We start from the raw sequence: 20,225 nt of genomic DNA on the forward strand, positions 1-20,225 counted from the left end.
AAATGTTTAGAAGTAACTAACCACTTTCTGATTGGATTTAAGGCCCTCTACATGAGACAGAACCTATACCAGACACAGCTAAAGGGGCCTAGAATCTAGGACTAGATAGGTCATCAGCTTAGGGAAAAACCCAACACTATTACTCTGTTTAAGGGACAATAAAATGACTTCTAAAGACATACCACTATAGCTATAGTTCACAGCATCATTCTACCCTCATCAGGGAAGCTTCTTTTGCAATAGATGAAAATTAACAGAGACCCACAACTGGATACTATGCAAAAGTGAAGACACTTTGAAGTATTCAGTCCTATATAAGACATCTTCATCAACCTCTCCTCTGAAGGGAAACTGCTACAACATGTACAGGGCCTGTACAGGTCAAGCCAGATGGGGTACCAGTGCTAAGAAAAAGGTGGCCATGGAGTCCTACCGGTAACCAAGCAGTTATTTGCAATTGATACGTACTGGCAAAGGGAAAATCAGCTTTCTCCAATGGAATGTCACTGGATATCAACCACAGTCCAGGCCAGGCCCTATGCCTAGTAGTACCTGGCCAATACAGAACAAATTCCACAGGATATTTTTGTGTGTGTTGGCGGGTGTGTGTGTGTGGTGTTGTGTGTGTGTGTGTGTGTGTGTGTGTGTGTGTGTGTGTGTTGTTTTGGCATTTTTGTTTTACTGGTCCTTTGATTATTTCTGTTTTCATTTCATTTCTTTTATTTTGAGGGGATGGAATAAACATGAAGGTGGGTGAGTAGGGGCAGAATCTGGGAAGTTGGGAAAAGGTCAAAAAATGATCAAACTATATTGGATGAAAATTTTTAAAAGAGAAAAAAAAATCTAGGAATGTAGCTCATAGCTCAGGAACGTTCCTACCATGTGCAAGGCCTGCATTCCAGCTCTAGTACCAGAAAATGTTTTAATTAAAAACTGGGAATAAGGGATACAATGAAAAGTATTTCTTGAGACATAATCTTCTATTTCCTTTGTTCTTACTTAGCTACTTATTAAAAGTAAACAATGTCACTCATTTCTTTGGTAAATTTCAAGTACATGTGCTTGTGCTCGAGTAAAGATATAGCCCTCCCAATATGATATGCAATATTCAATACACATTTTAACAAACACTTCCTGTTCACTTAACAGTATACCTTGGTCTTTACACAGCAGTATATAAACATTTCCTCATTTATAGACTCATTGTACAGATTCACGAGGATTTATTTATTTAATGGGTGCTATTTAGACATTTGAGTTTTGTTATTATAAACAATGCTTTAGTGAGTGACTTGGTATACATGTTTTTCAAACATATAAACACTAGCATATCCATGAAATATGTTTTCAGAAGTGAAGCTGCTGGGGTTACATACAGTCTATATGTACTCATAATCTGACAGTGCTAACACTACCTTCAATAAACATACCAAATTATGCTGTTACCAACAATATCCAGAGCCCTGGTAATATATGCTGACGTATTTTGTCATTAAAATTGGGAAAACAATAATGCATTTCTTTTCAACTTTTATTTTTGGGTTTCCAGTTTATAATAATTCTCTTCCCTGCCATAGTTTCAGATCTAAATACAGTCTGAAAGAAATCCAATCTAGTCTGAAATGAAGAAAACTCCAAGATGACTCTACTTTAATGACTTTTTTTTATGCTCCTTTGGGCTTCTGTCATCTGTTAGTTTGAGAGTTGGGGAAAGCCATCCATGACTGCCAGAGTCTATGTAAAGGAAGTGAGTAAGTGGGTAAATGGTAAACCAGAAGCTGCCTTCATATAAACCTACAAAGGACAGAATCAGAGTAAGAGAACCCAGACACTAGCCCAAAGAGAGGAATCGCTTTGGAGATCCACAAAGGAAGAGGAAACCGGAGATGTGCAAAGACAGGCAACAAATTGGAAGGAACTAAGCTGAACATGGCTCACTAGTGGAAGGAGGTGAGACAAGCCACTTCCTACAGAATTTTCTTCTTTTCTCTGTAGGAGTGGGGACTGAAAAGGCTGCTCAACAAGAGTCCCAAATTTTACCAAGATTTACCAAAAAGTGTTAATCGCAACACAGAAACAAGTAACACAAAGCAAGGCCACAAGACTCCCACAGAAAGACCCTAATTCCTCAACTACAGAGCTCAAAAGATACTAACAGGTAAAATGCTGGACAAAAATCCCAAAAGTTCACTGACAAGAATGACTAATGACCTGAAAGAGGATACAAACAAGCAGATGAATTTAATGTAGGATGTGAAAAATAAAGATTCAAGGAAACACTGAGGAAAAGGTCAGCAAAATTGATGACAATATCAGCAACATGGGCAAAAGAATGGGAATATACAAGGGAGAATTAGCAGGAAAACTTGAATCTCCACGCCATATATGTGCAGGTATGTGCGTGCATGTGTACACACACACACACACACACACACACACACACACACACACACATACACACACACACACAGAGGCTGGAGAGCCTTCAGGACTATGACAAAGATGATGAGAGAACTGTGACTTATGACACACAAGGAAGAGCAGAAGAGATCAGTGATAAGCCAGAGGCTCTTCTGAAGGTCTCGGCCCTGTTCACAGGCCCTGTCTCAAGGAGTCTCACAGGAGAGGAGTGATTTCCAACCTGAATCAACAGATATCACAGAGTAGGCAGATTGATGCTGGAGGCAGATAAGTAAAATGTTTCGACAATTTTCAAAATGAAATCTGTCTTACGTAGAATAAACTGAACTATAAACCAGAGGATAAGAACTTGTACTCCAGTTGGAGAAAGCTCTGTCCAAGGGCATGGTTCTTATTCTGCGTGACCTCCAGGGGACAATACAACTGAAATTCTGGTGGGGTATGTCAGGTGACACTCACAGTGCTCCAACAGTGAGACACTCAAATGTGTATGGGAATTTCTCTGAGCACATCAATAAATACTCCTGGGACTTCAGGAGGATAAAGCCAAAAGTCCCAAGATAATGTAAAAAGGTAAATTAAGAGAGATATCTTATTTTCATAGATCCTTCCAAAATTTCAATGATAGAAAGTTCTATGGCTACTAAGTAACGTGCTCTCCAAATCACACTAAAGAGAAAATCCCAACTAACAGTGTCTCCATGATGTTCAGCATCAGAATGAAATATAATAACCCATTAGGTCACTTGTAATCCTTTAATAAAAAACGTGTCCCACGGTTGTACTTGTATATCTTAGTATAACTAGTCTTTGATTCTGTTGTCAACATGTAAAACCTATGTGTTGTCTTCCTACTTTAGTAGTAGCCTGCCAGACTGCAGAGCGGGGAGGCCCCGAGCTGTTGATTAGGCTGGACTGAGTTTTGCCCAAGGTTGCCTCAGTTTAGGAAGAGACAGGACAGAGATTTCTACAGAGAAGATCCTGAGGAATCTTTATTTGCTAGGTCCTGGGATGCAGGATGTTGAGACAGCCCTTTCCTTAAGATGGTTAACATGGGAAAAGGCAAACTTGACTGGCTGAGAAAGTGTTTGGTGTTACTTCATCTTGTAACTATTGGAACTGTGTTAGGCCACTGTGCCCAAACTTACTATGACTGAATACAGGCTTATGCTAATTTTGACTGCTATTATGAGATATTATACACTAGATGACATGTAAATAATAAAAGTACCATTTCAGTACAAAGTCAAAGTTATGAATCAAGAAACAAGCAGCTATGTCTCCCAATGACTTCATAAATGGGAGTCAGATAAGCTGTTCACTGTCTACCACTGGCTACTAATCAGGCTTAATCTCAGAGCAAAATTCACAGATACAATGCAGGAAGTAAATATCTGTCACAGTGTTGGGGGCTGGAAGTCTGAGATCACAGTGGCAGCACAGCTGGGATCTGATGAGTATTTTCTTCTAGGCTGCAAACTGCCAATATCTTGTATATACAAGGAGCTAGCTCTCTGGCCTCTTGATATAAGGGAGATAATCCAATTTTCAAGGGCGACACATTTATGACTTAATTACTTCCTTGATATCCATAAGTAACACATTCATGACTTAGTTATTTTCTCAGTTATTTTCTCACAACTAAGTGCCATCACATTACAGATTAGCTTTCAATGGAAGGATATGGATAGTTAGTCTATAAGGCCACTCTGAGATATTGTCTCTGATTAAAAACTTGTGGACAATGGGGTGCTTGTTTGGAATTCTGCACAGAGTTGTATATTAGCTCACACTTGGAGCTATGGCCTAAGAAAGATCACTCAAGTAAAAGCAGAATTTAGGATGGCTAAAAACTACAAGTTCATGAGCTGCACATTTTAGAATACAAAAAGCACTGCATAGAGACTGGGCTGCTGGATCAGTAGGTAGAGAGTTTGCTATACACATGTGAGGGCCTGAGTCCGAGTCCCTGGAGCTCACATAAAGCCTAGTGCAGTAGCACTCTCTAATCCCAGTGCTCCTAGAGCAAAATGGAAAGAAGAAAAACTAGAAACTCACAAGCCAGCTGACTTGGTGTACATAGCAGCAAAAATATAAGACTCTGTATGAAGTTGGGAAGAACTGATACCTGAGGATCTGCCCACACCACACCACACTGTCATACAAATGTGCAATACGCACACACACAAAAAAAGAAATAAATAATAAATGAGGTGGGGATAGAGGGAAATATAATTTTGACCACTGGCACATATGGGTTCATATATCTATGCAAACATGTGTACATACAGAGAAACACTGCCAAAGATGAGAGTCATCCCAACATTAAGTCAAGAGTCAAGCAGCTGCAGCTCGCTGGCCATGGTAGTGCACACCGTTAATCCCAGCACTCAGGAGGCAGAGGCAGGTGGATATCTGAGTTTGAGGCCACCCTGGTTTGATAGTGGCTTCAAAACAGTAGGCAGAACTCCATAGTGAGACCCAGTCTTAAAATAATAAAAAATACAAAAGGATCAAGCATTTATGTCTCACTTCATTAATGGTGGGGAGAGGGATTGCTTTATAAACCAGTCTTGCCCTCACAGCAAAGCTCAAGGACACAATGTAGGAAGTAAAGAGATTAGTATGCAGTGTTGTATAAAACTATCTATGCCCATGTTCTATTACAGTTCGTCAGGAACATTTCCTGGGCAGGTAGGGGAAAGCTGGAGAAGGGACAAGAAGGAATTTATAGGAAAAAAATGACTTCATTGCTCCTATTATGGTAGTTCTGGGATAGCTTCTGGAATTTTCCTGTTGCCACCTCCCAGATCACCATAGGAGCACTGGTATTAGAGACACAGACTACCATGCCAGGTTTTAGATGGGTTCTGAAGATTTGAACCCAGTTCTTCATACTTGCATGAAAAGTACTTGGCCCACTGAGCCATCTCCTGAGCCTGTATTTTCACACACACACACACACACACACACACACACACACACACACACACACACACACAGAGTAAAATGCTTTTATTAAAATAATGAATACATACATCACCAAAAATACTTATTTGATTAGTAAGAACAGAAAAATGGCTTAACAAACCTAAAATACACAATATTCATCACCCTTAAACTGCCTGTACACAGTGTACACGTATTCATGGGTGTCGATGTGTTTTAGTTATTTATTGCTTACTTTCCTACCACCTCCCCATCTCCTTCCCTTCCTTCACAGGGTCTCTAGCCCAGGCTGGACTGGAACTCCCTATTTAGACAAGCATGACTTTGAACTTCTAATCTCCCTGCCTCCGCCTCTAGAATGCTGGGAATAAAAGTATGTGCCACCCTACCGGGGTTGCGTGGGCCCAAGCCTCATGAATTCTAGTAGTCTACCAATTGAGTATTATGCATTCCAGCCCTTTTTAAAACTTTGTTTTTCTTTTTGAGACAGGATCTCTTCATGTAGCCAAGGCTGGCTTTGAACTCTGAGTGATCCTCCTGCCTCAAACTCAACCCCGAGTGCTTCAGCTATAGGGACCCACCACCATACCTAGCTTGTGTTTCTTTCTTAGGGTTATTTACTGTTTGCTTATGGTATACACTAAAAATATCATTCCTTTTTTTAAAAATTTTGTCCATGATGGTACAACTAAAAGGAAAAATTAAGAAAAAGATAACGTTATGGGGCACTTTATCTCATACTCATTGTTTACTGGATCTAAAAATAGCCATAAGAACACAATATTTATATATTTATTCATTCAATAGTCATGAATAGAGCTGTACAGCCTATTCATCCACAACGAAAAATTAGTCAGCAACCACACACAAAGATAATGACAAAAGCCAGCCTAGTACAACTGACCTTCTAGTGAGCAGAGACAAGCAAAAATCATAGTAAAGAAATAAGTATGCAAGAAGAACAAAATGCAATTTTTAAAAAGAATCCTACAAAGCAGGATAACAGGGAACTGTATGTTTGGATGTGGATTCCCATTTGAAGTAACATGCTAAGAGATAGGCCACACTGTAAAATGTCATTTAATCAAAGACTTGAGAGATCCGGAAAATAGGCATGTGATATAACACTGGAAAGAACGCCCCCAAGGGAAAAAGAGCAGAGTGCATGAAAGCTTCTACTTTAGGAGTGGTAAGATGGTCATCACAGACAGGAAGAGGAGAAGGAAAGGGAGCACTAAGAGAGAGCATCAAAGAAAAGAAACTGGTACCCAAATCACAGACAGTCTTACAGACAAGTGTAACCGGCCCTAATTACCACATTGTTTTTCAGTTGAGGCATTCGTTAGCATTGACTCTATGTTTCTTTTTCTCCAAGTTCTAGGGATTGAACCCAGACACCTATGCATGCTGGCCGCATTGTACCTGAGCTGTATCCACAGCCCCTGCCTACATGTTTAATAGAAGTACTATGTACTCCAACTTCTGAGACATCAGTGCAGACAAGAGAAGGATAGAGCAGGGAAAAGAATTAGGAAACAATTCTCATAACCCATATACCGATGGTGGCTTGGCCGTGCAGTCGCTCATTTAACACAACTACTTTGACAGAACTCACAAGATTTCTTTACAGGTGAAAAATGAGGGGTAAAGAATAAAGCCCGGTCATCCTCAGTCCGTGACATGAATGATCAGGAGAACAGTAGCTGCTATTACCTGCCATGGGGAATAGTGAATATGAAGCTTTACATGAAAGTTGTACTAGTTCAATTAGAAGCCTGGGTGGAGTCTTGTGCAATTTTATCAATGAATCAGTGAAAAGCACGGAGAGGTTCATTAGTCAGCTTTCTGGGAAAAATACCTAAGATAAACAACTGCAAAGGAGGAAGAGTTTATTCTGGGCCAGTTTCAGAGGTTTCAACAGGCACTGGCCCTGTTGTTTTGGGTTTATGGTGACATTCTACATCACAGCAGAGTCCATAGGCAGGCCTGTTTCACTCATGGTAGTCAAGAAGCAGGAGGCCACTATCACTTTCAAAGGCATGTCTAACATGGCTTAAGTTCCTTCCTCTCAGCCTAACCCTCCTAACAGTTCCACCCTTACAGCCTCCCAATAGTGCCAGAGCAGGCCACCAAGCATTCAACACATCTTCAGAAGCAACTCAAGATCCAAATTATGACCAGGATGAACGGAATGTAAGACATTTGAAGAAAGGACATAATTTGTGATGTAGTAATGTGGGTAGGAACAGAAGCATGAAAGAGAGTGCGTACCTTGAGGATATGGATGAAAACCTAGGAAGATGTTCTCAGGCAATGTTCATTCTTTGTGACTCATGGAAAGAGTGTGGTTTTGTGGTCTTTCTACCCACTGCCTACAGGTTAGATTTTGCTGAAGAAAGTGGCATGTATCAATCTGCATGAAGCAGTAAGTCACCCTTTATGCCTTCCCCTTTGGTCATGCTGAAGAGGCACAGATAGGCGCACCACGACTTGGGGCTTATAAAAGTGAGAAAACATCCGGAAATGTCACTCAGAGCAAGACAAGTGAAGCCAGTATGACTCACTACCATTTGTAACCTTCAAGTAGGGACTGGCTAACTGTCAAGATTCCAGAGTTCCATTGGCCCACTTACTCTAAACTGCCATATGGATACCTCCGGTCCTATGAAATGCTTCATTCTTCATGCTGATGCCACTATTAGGAACTGAAAGCCATGCTTCTTCTAGAAAAGGGAAGAAATCTCTATTGCCAGCTCAAGTAAACCTAGTACTTGGAGTTTACATGCTTAAAGCAAAATGTCTTCTAAAATGTATTAAGAAAGAAAGAATATCTGCAGTGCACACATCTACGTACCCATATACACATAAGTATGTATATGTACTGATTCTTCCAGATGAAGGCTCACCCTGAAATACTTTTCTTGTAAGTTTCATGACAGTAAAAAACTTCCTGTCCCCAAACTCCTTACACAGAGTATCAAACAAATGAAAACTTCAGGAGGGAGATAGGACCATGTGATTCACTGTCTATTTAAGGTTCTAGGGAATTCAAACTTGTGGCTACACAAAGACTGTAATAATGCCTCCTCCACTACCATACGCACAAGCCAGGCGGCTTGCTATATGGAAGGGTAGCTTTCTCCAGCACTATTTTGGGTCACACTGATTCTACTCTTTGCCTCTACGCTGAGCTCTAGGTATTATCTTCTTTCATTCTATCACTGGGCAGATATGCTCGACTTCTCTTTTACCAGTTCATTTGGGAGCATTCTACAACAATTCTGGGCCCTCCCTTGACAGTTCCTGACATCTGAGGGAGGACATATACATGGTTCTGTCCACACTGATGTAAACTAAAGCAGACTGCTGCCCGAGTGTTAAAGTAACTTTTATTCGCCGGATGGAATTGCTGTCTTGGAGACTTACTGCTGAATAAGCTCACTCTAGCTCTTTCTGAACTCCGGCTGGCTGGTTCAACTCAGGTATTCTGGCTGAAACTCCTTTCCAAGCTGAATGATTAAATTTGGCTTCTCACACCTTCTTCTCACTAAATTGCTCTGCTTGGCCTTATACTACCTCTGACAATTTGTTGTAATTTTCTGGCTCCTTCTTATTCTCTGGCTTGAATTGCTTCTGCACAAACTCAACTGAACTGCACTAAACTAACTGAACTGAACTCAACTGACTGCACTGTCCTCTAATTAGATGTCACTTTCAAATATTAACGCTTCCTACTATAAACTAACTTGACTTTCATTGTTTGGGACTAAAGGTATGTACTAAGGGTATGTCTGGATTCCAGCCAGATGAATTAAATGTGTATAGTCCCTTGCCAGAGCAACCATGTTGCTGGATTAAAATTCCTCTACATATGGTCCTTCTCTATTGACCTCTACTGTCCTGCTTCTTAGTGACCATTCCTATCAGTATGTCACAAAGCAAGAGATCCATGTAGTCATTAGATCTCAATAAGGACAATTATGACACCTGACAGTTGGTAGGCTATAGCATGTTGGTAGCTGCAAGAACTGTATTTTCGGACACTAGTTGTTCCTCGAGCTCTACAGAAGCCTTCAGCACCAGGATCTAAGAAGTGATTCATAGAAGCACTTTGGCCCAGAGAGCTGAGGCTTTAAGGAGCAGCTTATGCTGCTATACTGCCTAGCCCACAACAAGGATGGGTCACCTACCTCCTCCAGGTCATATGTAACTCGTCACCATCTTGATGATAGCTGGACCATCAGTGGGGGCACTGGGATGCCTGGGCATTGTTTCCACTTAATCTAGTAGTCCTCTGTGTTCCAGTCTGCCACAAATCAAGCACAATCTGTTTAGCCTCATCCTTATTTATTATATATATGAAAAATACACACCAAGTCACTTACTAGAAAACAGGGAAGTGTACCCTTTAAGGTTAGTTCTCTTTAGCAACCGAGAACAGCATTCAAACCAGAAACTACTTGGATACCACCCCTATACACACAGTGGGAGACGCATACCAGCCTTATTAATCACCAGTTTTGTAATAAGATCTTCATTCACAGCATGATAATCTCAACATTTCCAAAAACCTTATTTTATTTGTGGTGACAGCTGGCTGATAAGCACATGTCATCTCATTCAGGAGCAAACTCTCAGACTGCTCATTGCCTCTTTTTCCATCAGGGCCCAGCATTTCCTGAATGAAACTTAGCAACGATTTCTACCCAGTAGCCCAAATTAGAATCCTTCTAGTTATTCCCAGCTTCACTCATGTTTGATGGTTCCTTGTTTCCTCCTCCTGCATCCCAGATTTCTCTATATATTATGTAATTCATGTGACACACACACATACAGAGTGTGGGTAACTAAGAATCCCATAGCCTATCTGCTTTTAGAAGTCAGGACTTTAGAGGCTAATCCTTCCCATCATCAATAACCAGACTCACCTAAGAAAGCCACGGTATAATACAGCACAAGGTCTACAGTATGGACAAGCCTATGACTCAGAACTCTGAATGTGATATATAAGTGCATCAAAGCCTCTGGAAAGTTCAGATTTACTGGTTAGTGAAGACCTGGGGTACTGGTTAGTGGTTCACAAATTTAATTATATATCAGAACCACCTAGAAAGGGCATAAAACACGGTGGCTGGGCCAGAAACCCAGTTTTGGAGTAATGACTGTAGGCTTTGGATTTGTAACAAGTTCACTTGTGATTATGGTGGTGTTGGTCTGGGGAAGGCTGCTTGTGGAAACACTTGGTTAGAGATGAAGCTGGACTGAGGCCATGGCTCTATTTCTTTGTGGTTAAACTGCTGCTACCAACTCAGCATTAGTTTCTTCTATTTAAGGAGTTCAGCTATCAATCTGTCCAGGCCATTGAATGACAGAGTACGGAGGAAGCCCTTGGCATGGCTTAGTGTTTGCTAAATCACAAATGGATGGAAGCAGTCAGTAATGATTATGGTTTAAAACACACCATCGCATATCTTCCTCTAAGTGGTTTTTCCCTAACTACAAGAAATGTCTGTCCTCAAAATGTGCCTACATTATATACAAAATGTAGCCTATATCCTAAATCTTAGTATTTAGAACAAAGAAGACAAAGTACTTTATAGTCTGTATCTGGAAAGGAGAAAGGTGCTGACTGCAGAAAGAACTGTATCCTAGTCAACTACAACCAACCAATAGAATGGGACAAAAAAATTTCCATTGTCTGGGACCCAAACACTAGGTGGGGTGCCCTTAATATTCCAACTGAAGTCAAGTAGTGAGGTATCTTTATGCAGGAAATGCAGAAAATTTCCCACTCTGTCCCTTACATTTCAGCAATGTGCCCACCCATTTGCCTTTCTCAACCCTCCCCTGCAGCCCCAGCTCATACCTCCCTACCTAACTAGGCCACTTACCCTGCCTGACTCTAGTTACACTTCTTTTGCCAGGAATCGAATTTTCTCAGATCATTTGGTCAAATGTCCATAGATATTAACTTGGACTGTGAAACCTTGAAGCTTACCATAGCTTCTTTCTGGAGATGTTTATGTTTTTGTGTCTCATCATTGTGCATTCCAAACCTAGAGAGGGAAACGAGCCAAAGGTGATGCTAGCATATACCTATAATCTCAGCAAACAGGAGAAGGATGGAAAATTCAAGGTTGAAGTCAGCCTAAACTACAGGAAACACTTTAAAAGGGAAGGAGAGAGGGGGCAGAGGGAGGGGGAACTGAGACTGGGAGGAGAGAGGTAGAGAGGAGAAAAAGGAAGGGGGACACAGAACAGGAAGGAACCAAGAAGCATGAATCATACTTGGGAAGGATTCTAATTTTGCCCACCAACAATATGCCTGAGTTTATTTTACTCAATTTATCATGCTGTTTTCACAATTTCACTATGCTGAATCTTAAGATTCTTTAAAACACCTTCACAGTTACACTGCAGCAAGGCCCCATTGCAAACTCTTAACCAGAATTAAAACTCCACTAGTATTCCACTGATAGCACTGGAGGTCTGTCGGCACCACACTCTCTCCTCACATCAAAGTGAAGTCCACAGATGTCCAATCTGAAAGGACAAGATCCCAGGACCCATAGAGGACGAAGACAAGATGGGAAAGCAGAACAGGAAAAGGAAGGGAATCAGGCTCCCCCACCCTCAGGACTCTTAAAGCCCTAACACTCATGCATTGTGATCCAAGCTCTAGGGCTGGCACTTCTGCATCCCTTGAACCTCACTAGTACAACTTTCTATTCTAATGCTAGTTTTCAAAGTCTAGAAGTAACTACCAGGAATGATGCTGTAAGCATCTATACTTGAAGTCTATTCAAAGTCAGTAATGTCACATCACAACATTCCTAATGTCCTCAATCATCATTTCTAGAGGAAGTAGGATCTGACCACTTAGTTCAAATAAAGGTACTTCCACCGGATTTCTTAGGCTGTTTTATTTTCTATCACTCATGTTTATCTGAAATTAAGTCAAGCATTTATTTATAGTCTGGCTCCAGATACTAGAATGAATGGTACCTGAGAAGTTGATGTGTCTCAGGTATCCAGGATCTAGCACCTCACGGGGTCAGATGTTTTCCTGTATGAAAGGATAGACGCTCTTATTCTCTTATCCTCTTACTCTCTTGCTCTTTCTGCCTCTCTGTATTTTCTCTCTCCCTTTCCCCCTACCCCCTCTTTCTCCATATGTTCCTGGCCGGCCTCTCCCCTTCCTCTCCCCTCTCTCTACCTCTCCCCATATCCCCCCCACTCTCTCCTTTCTTCTTCTCCCCTCTCTCCCTTTCCCCCTCTCCCATTTTCGCCTCTCTCCCCTCTCCCCTCTCTCCATGTCCTTCTCTGGTCTACTTCATTTCCAACTCCCCTTTCCATTTCCCTAAATAAACTATTCTATACTATACTGGTACCTCGGTAAAGGGATCCTCAGCATGGGCTCCCGAGGCATTCTTCCCCTTCACCATACTGCTTCTATCAAGCATATTCTGGCTTCCTTTTATAAAACACAAAAGTTATGGTTTTACATTAAGTTTTCTAACTTAAAAAAAAAAAAAAGGATAGACGGATGTCTAGACAGGTGTGTGGATTTATGCCCTTAGAATCCCAGTGCTAGCTCCCCCCAAGTCCCCGCACCCCCCATGCCTAGTCAACCCCACCCCTGACTAGACAAACTTCCCGCCAAACATCTGCATGGTCCAGAATACACAGCGGACTGAGTAGTTCAGTACAGCCCAATGCATATGTGCAAAGGTCTGAAGAGTAAGGTCTCCCCCGCTCCACCCCGCCCCCGCGCCCCAAGCCGGGGCTTTCATTTCCACCAGAAAAGGCAGCCACTTCGCATCCGTGCTGGAACAAAATGCTCTGGCTTACCGAACGGTGGGTGGCGTTCCGTACAAACCGATAAACAAGCTCAAGTTTCCCATCATCCTTGGCATTTTGAACACCGGAACCGCAACTTTAAAACAGCCGGAACTTCCTGCTGCTGCCATGGTTTCCAGGCTCTGATTTGAAGGAACCACGTGTCAATCAATTGCGAATTCACTTCCGGGGCACCCTCCGGTGCTAGGCGGTGGGGCATTCTGGTCAGTTGGCTTTAGCCTTCCTTTTTCAGTCTCTCTCTCTCTCTTTGTATCTTCACTGGTCCCAGAACAAACAGCCAAAGTCGGGTATAAAGAAAACACACTCCCGGCCTTTGTTTTTTACCTTATGAAAAATAGCCTCTTGGTGGCAGTATGATTTCACAAATGCATTCGGACTCGCTCTTACCCCGCCCTTTGTGGTTAGAAAAAACACTATCTTAGGCAAAAAAAAAAAAAAAAAAAAAAAAAAAAAAAACCAAAAAACTTCCTTATAGAAACTTGGACCTTTTCTGGCATTTTTAAAGCCCCAGGCTTTCCTGATTCTAAGCCAATCTAGTGATTGGAAAAAATATTTTTAATGTGTTTCTTTGATTACTATGATTTCCTTAATTTGATACTGGCTTACTATATACTTTCCCGAATATGCATTTTTTTTTCTTTATACAGAGGCTTATAATAGTAAATAAAAGCATAGAAGTTTAGTTTGTGCTGCTTTTAAAACTATGAGACTGGGTACTTTATGACCATTAGAAATTAGCTTTTCACATTTTAGAGGTTGGGAAGAAAAAGGAACGAAATGGTTATGACCTCTCACTGCGTTTAAAATTGAGTCTTGTTGCTTGCTACCCCAGAGGAACTTTTTTTAAATCACAAGATGGAAGAGATGTCAAGGAATTCACTCCCCATGCCATGCCTTTTTATAAAAATCGCCTTATCTTTTTTTTACAAGGGTTTTCCATCAAAACTTCTAAAACCCATGCCTCCAAGCCTTACTGATTAAGTTCTGTGACCAAAATATTAATACTGTTGTACCTAACTGCTGTAAATTGAGCAGGCCTCCTATGTTAGCTGCTGCTCCACACTGCAGTGTAGAATAATTAAAAGTGTATAGTTTTGTTTTCATTTTACAAGTATGTGTATATGTATATATAGTTATATATATATATGATATATAATTGTATATGTACAAGACTGTTTTAAAATAGCATAATTAGGAATCAACTTAATTTATCACTTGTATTTGATGTTTTCTAGTTTTTCCTTCCTGAAAAGCAAACCTGTTCACTGGGTACAAAACAACAGTAGCTGGAGCTCTTGGCTGGCCTCTTGGAATTAATTTTCTTACTTTATGGTAGATTATTAAAAGGCATCTGGAGACAGAATGTGGAAAGAATGAGAGCTCTGATCTGACCTTAGGCACAACAATGTTTATTCACAGCATTTTGTCACCCACAAGAACAATGGTCAAAATGCCTACAGGGGAAAGTAGGACTATGGGCCCCTAATAGGGGCAGGAATGTCCACACAGGAAGCTCAGAAGAAACTATCACTTTCACACACTGAGAAAACTGAAGCAGCACTTGATGGCCATGAGGCAGGATGGAAGTGGGATTCTGGACTAAGACACAAAGTTTAGAGACAACACATCAAACAGCTAGTGTCTTGGTTAGTTTTATGTAAATCTGACAAATCAACAATCATCTGGGAACAAGAACTCTCAACTGAGAATTTGCCCTTATCAATTTGGCCTAGAGGCAAGTCTGTAGGGCATTTTCTTTGATTGGTTGATTGATAGCTCACCACTGAAGGTAGGACCACCCCTGGGCATGTGGTCCTGGGTGACATAAGAAAGCTGACTGAGCAAGCCTAGGGAAGCCAGCCAATGAGCAAGACTTGCTTTGACTTCAGTTCCCACCTCTAGGTTCTTGCCTTGAATTCCTGCCCTAACTTTCTTCAGTAAGGGACTGTGATGTGGAAATAAATATGAAAGGAATGAGCCCTTTCCTTTCTGAGTTGCTTTGGTCATGGAGTTTTACCATGTCAATAGAAGCCCTTAGACAGTCAATAAACAAAAGTTCAGAAAATTTGAGAATCAGAATGAACAAACTTAACTGAGTTCCTATAAACTGAACTCTGAAAGCAACAATCATAAAACTCATCATTGTCCACCATGGAACATGTTTGGTAATTACATTATAGTGCATGGTACTCATATCAAAAGGTGGGACTAGAGACATGGCTCAGTGCTTAAGAGTGACTTGGGGTTTCCAGCACCCACACCTGGCTATAACTATAGATTTTCTATGCCTACCCCAGATCTGAATAAAGACACAGGAGACTTACATTTATTATAAGCTTTGACACTATAGCTGGGCAGATTCTCAGCTATTCTACCTCAACAATACTGGCCTGGCCTACAGCTCCTTAGGTACTTCCCCTTCAGTCCCAGCCTCCTTCTTCCTGCTCCACTGGCTGGCAACTCTCCTGTATTGCTATTGGCCATTCAGCCTTTATTGACAGGCGAATGCTTTAACACAGTACACAAGAGAGTATCCCTATATCTGGCAACTGATGACTGCCTATAACTTCAGCTCCAGAGTATCTAATGTCTTCTTCTGGCTTCTGTGGACAAATACATGTACATGAAAACACATATACATACATACACATTAATAAAAATTCTTATAAGTTTTCAAAAAGTAATGGGAAATTCAGTTTATACAAAAAGGTTTGAAACCACACCCAGTATAAATTAGGAAATGAAATAAGGTCGGTGGCTCTTCAGCATGGACCAAGCGGCACACCTGCCATGTAGACTTTCTTATAGCGTTCTTGGCTATTTAACTACGGAAAAAGACTAACCTTAAAACTTGTTCCCACAACCAGGGAGAAGAAACAAACAAAGCTGTGGTTAGAAAAGGCATGATGACAGAGCATTCCACTATGGCATCAATGCCTTGAGAAAATACAATGGTGATATTTGTTTCCTATTTACCAGGCTTCAAATTTTCACATGGTGCCATGTTTTGATCTCTAGCTAAATACCTGTCACATCTCTTCCCTAGAACACTCAGGCTGTCAGAGACCTGCTTCACCAACTACTTCCTGCGTCCGTCTGTGAGAAAGACCTCACGGTATCTCCTGTAGGTGGGATGCTGAGACTCTTTCTACACTGAGTTTCCTGTTGTTTGAGGAAACACCTTAAGAGATTTCTACCCCCAGACATAAGGAATCATAGGAGGCATGATGATATACAAAAAAGCAAAGGACTTTGGGCGTCTGAAAATAATGGCAAAATATCAGAGGTCCTCTTGCAAAAACAAAGACTATTAAACATAATTTAAGTGCCAATCTCTTTGGCTTCAACCCTTATCCCACTAGGAAATAATAATGTTTCCATAGGAAAACATTTTCTTTTTCATTTTTCACTGGTTGTACAGTCAAAACACCTCTGGAATGAAGAACAGAGACAAAAAATGAAAACACCAGTAGTTAACATTAGATTTTAACAACTGTTTGCTATTATGGGGGCATCATAATGTCTTCCTTAAAGTCCACTGACTCTTGTGAACTGCCATTTACTTCTACACCTTTCTTCTCTCCAGTGTTCGAATAGCTAACCAATAGGCAGGAGTAATAATAATTATTATAATAAATCTACCTGGTCTAATTTCCAGACCTATTAGTGAGGAAAACAAAACAAAAAGAAGCAAACCCAATTCTATGTGATAGCTTTATTTCTTGCAGTTTTAGGTTAGAAGATAGGCTTATCCAACACTTAGGATCTAATTACTGGTCAACACAAATATCTATCTGTAAATAGTTAAACAGCAAACAGTTTCTTTATTTTAAAATATTAAAAATAACTATAATATGCTATTCACATTATATATTTTAATTCAAATATTTAAAGCAACATATCTTCCTAAAGCATTAAACAAAGCAAATTACCTTGGTTGCTTCCTGAAATAAAAGGCTAGATGTGTCTCTTGAGTTTACTGTTTACTTGTAATGTAGCGATTTGGTGATGAGCTTCAGTCTGCCTCTCTATGTTATTCTGTGTACTGAGCATTTGATAACATTCAACATCCACATGGACAATCCACCCTATATTCTGATCACTGGGTAGCACATAGACGGAATCATGTTCTCTTGTGTTAGCTGTTCCTTGCAAACCTTCCATCTGCTTCTTAAATTGGTTCTTTCTTTCTTGTAAATGGCTGCTCCACAGTCATAAAGCAGTTTTCTTAAGGCCAGACTTCAGTACATCTCTTTCTCTTAGCTGTCCCCTGGTATTTTGTACAAGAGGACAAGTAGCACCTGGAGGCAACACCTCAATTTCCTACTTCTGCTGCCTATTTCTGTGTAGGTTCGCCTAGTTCCCCCTCCCCACCAAAAGCCTTCTGCATAAGGCTAAGTTCTAAGAATAGAAGTCTTTCCAAACCTCAAATAATAACTTTAAAAATACAAGAGGCTCTGCAAAAAACAAAAACCTTAAAAAAAAAAGATTCATTAACTACATGATCAAAGATACTATCCAGAACTGTAAGTGAAGGCAGAATTTGAAAGTGTTATTTACATATTCACAGCGGCATTATTCACAATTTGTCAACAGTTAAAAGCAATCCAAGTGCTTCTCCCTGGACAAATAAGACATTCTATCTACATACCATAGAGTATCATTCAGCTTAAAGTAGAAAGAAATCCTATAAATCAGGAGGTCAAGCAAAAACAGCTGGTTACAAAGCAGAATAACTGCATGAGCCCACCTATATGCAGTATCTAACACAGCCAAACTCAAAAACGGAATAGTGACTTCAGCACCTTGGCAGAAAGGGAAATGGGGATTCGTTGTTTAGTAAACATGGAGTTTTTAGTTTTGCAACACAAAAAGTTGCTAGAGACCTGCCATAGAAAAGCATGAATATATGTAACACTGTTGAATTGTTTATTTATAAATGGATAAACAATACAATTTTAAGGTTTTTGTCCTTTACCACAATCCAGAGTTCCTAGACCTGATAGTTCCTCCTATATGCAACTTCTCAGAACTTCCTATAGATAGTGCCATCGCCGTCCCCTACACCCTCTTTTCCCCACACCCTCTGATTTCAATTACCTCTCAGCATTACTGCCTTTGGTATATTCAGGGCATTAGCCTTTGTTCATCACTTATTTCTAAAACTTTTCTGATCCTTTGGCTTTTGTGAGACTCTGCCTTATATTTTGTTGATGTCTCAGTGACAACTCTTTTCATATTTAGTCTTTGTTTTCCTGCCTATTCATAGTTGATTATATCCTTGCCTTGTCTCATTTTGAGCCTTTACAGTCTTAATATTTTCCTCATGAACAGCACAATTAAATAGTGCCTGCTATCAAATTTCTATCTCTGCTCAGGTCTCTGTCTGCCTTATCGATTCTATAAGTCCAGTAAGGTTTTCCAACTCAGCTTCTCAAATGACACTCATCTTTCCTCCTGTGTCTTCTAACTCGGTAACAGCACCCTCCTCCACGTTTTGTTCGAAAGCCTGTGGTTCATACTAGGATTCCAATTCTCCTTTATACTCCATATCAAATTGTTCTAGAGGGCATTATTCACTCCTCACCTGTCAGTGTTATCTTTTTTTATCATCTACCACCTTCAAGCTGGTCTGCTTCTAATTTTGACTTTAAGTTCTAACCTTCCACATCTTTTTATTGTTGGGGGGGGGGGGTCTCTTGAACTCCTCTGAGCAACAACTTGAAGGGAAGTGTCCCATACCCGACACCAATGATTTTTGTTAAGTAGTCTGAATTGGAGAGAGCATTGTCACTACACATGCTGTACTTCATTACATTTTCATTTACATAGACTTAATTATATTACATATGTAGTTTAAGGAAACACAAAATAATGCTTATGTAATGGCTGTGGCTTTTCAATCCTGTTTAGTGTTCTTTATCCCGTTCCCTCCCTTTTCCTCTGGATTGCCGTGCCTCCTGCCACATAAAGCCCCCTCGGTTTTCTAAATGCCCAATTCATTCTACTCTCCTGCTTTATAGCTCATCTTACCCCTTCCCACTCTCTCCTTTAACGTTCATGGTTTCTGTGTTAATTTCAGGTTATACACTCACCTCTCAAGATTCAAATCTAGCATCCACAAATCAGAGCGAGAAAGCAGCGTTTGTCTTTATGGGTCTGGACTACCTTACTAAGTATACTATTTTCTAGTTTCATATATCTGCAACTTTCATGATTCCATTTTGTTCTCACCTGATATAGAATTCCATTGTGTGTAGGCACCACATTTTCACTATCCTTTCATCAGCTGAAGACCATTTAGGTTGTTTCCATTTTCCAGCTACTATGAACAGAGCAATGATGAACGTGGTTGAGCAAATATCTGTAAAACAGGGCATCTAGTTCTTTGAACGTATGTGAAGGAATAGTGTAGTTATATAATTTGGTAAAATTCAGCACTATAATAATAATAATAATGATAATCACCATCATCATCATCTTCTTCTTCATCATCACAGTAATGGCACAAAAACAGACTAGTAAATCAACAGAACAAAATAGAAATCCAAACATGAATGCATGTAGTTTTACAGCAGTCTGATATTTGATGAAGATGCCAAAATACACTCTGGAGAAGAGACAACATCGTCAGTAATTGGTGCTTTGAAAACTGAATGGCCACATGTAGAAGACTGAAATTAGGCCCATAGGTATTACCCTGAACTAGAATCATCCTCAAATGGATCAAATAGATCAATGCGAAACTTGTAATGCTGGAAGTGCTATAAGAATACATGGGTGATACCCTACAACATATAGGTATAGCAAGAGACTTTCTGAACAGGACCCCATTCAATTATGAATTAAGGCAAACAATTAACAAAGGAGACCTCATAAAACTAAAATACTTGTGTACAGAAAATGGAGCAATAAGCTCCTAGAGAGGAAGCCCAGAGTGGGAGGGAACATTTGGCAGCTATTCATTTGATAAACTATCCAGACTGTAGGAAGAG

The 20,225-nt window shown here is 40.3% G+C and overlaps 1 long non-coding RNA gene across 7 annotated transcripts in view; it reads right to left on the minus strand.

Moving 5' to 3' along the window:
• LOC100912991 (uncharacterized) overlaps positions 1-19,840 on the minus strand; it is a 30,815-nt gene extending 10,975 nt beyond the window's left edge. For 2 of the 7 annotated variants that reach the window (XR_015647026.1, XR_015647020.1), the window contains exons 1-5: positions 13,170-13,281; positions 12,762-12,844; positions 12,376-12,436; positions 11,369-11,426; positions 9,561-9,676 (exon numbers count right to left, since the gene is read on the minus strand). This is a non-coding gene — a long non-coding RNA (uncharacterized LOC100912991). Of the gene's footprint in view, positions 1-9,560; positions 9,677-11,261; positions 11,427-12,375; positions 12,437-12,761; positions 12,845-13,169; positions 13,353-19,464; positions 19,595-19,698 lie in introns of those variants that run through there. The other 5 variants (XR_015647019.1, XR_015647022.1, XR_015647024.1 and 2 more) reach the window with 5 other exon arrangements.
• Positions 19,841-20,225: the final 385 nt, after the last annotated feature.

The sequence above is a fragment of the Rattus norvegicus genome, chromosome X (genome assembly GCF_021556685.1).
Source record: "Rattus norvegicus strain SHRSP/BbbUtx chromosome X, alternate assembly SHRSP_T2T, whole genome shotgun sequence".
In the NCBI taxonomy this organism is placed as follows: domain Eukaryota; kingdom Metazoa; phylum Chordata; class Mammalia; order Rodentia; family Muridae; genus Rattus; species Rattus norvegicus.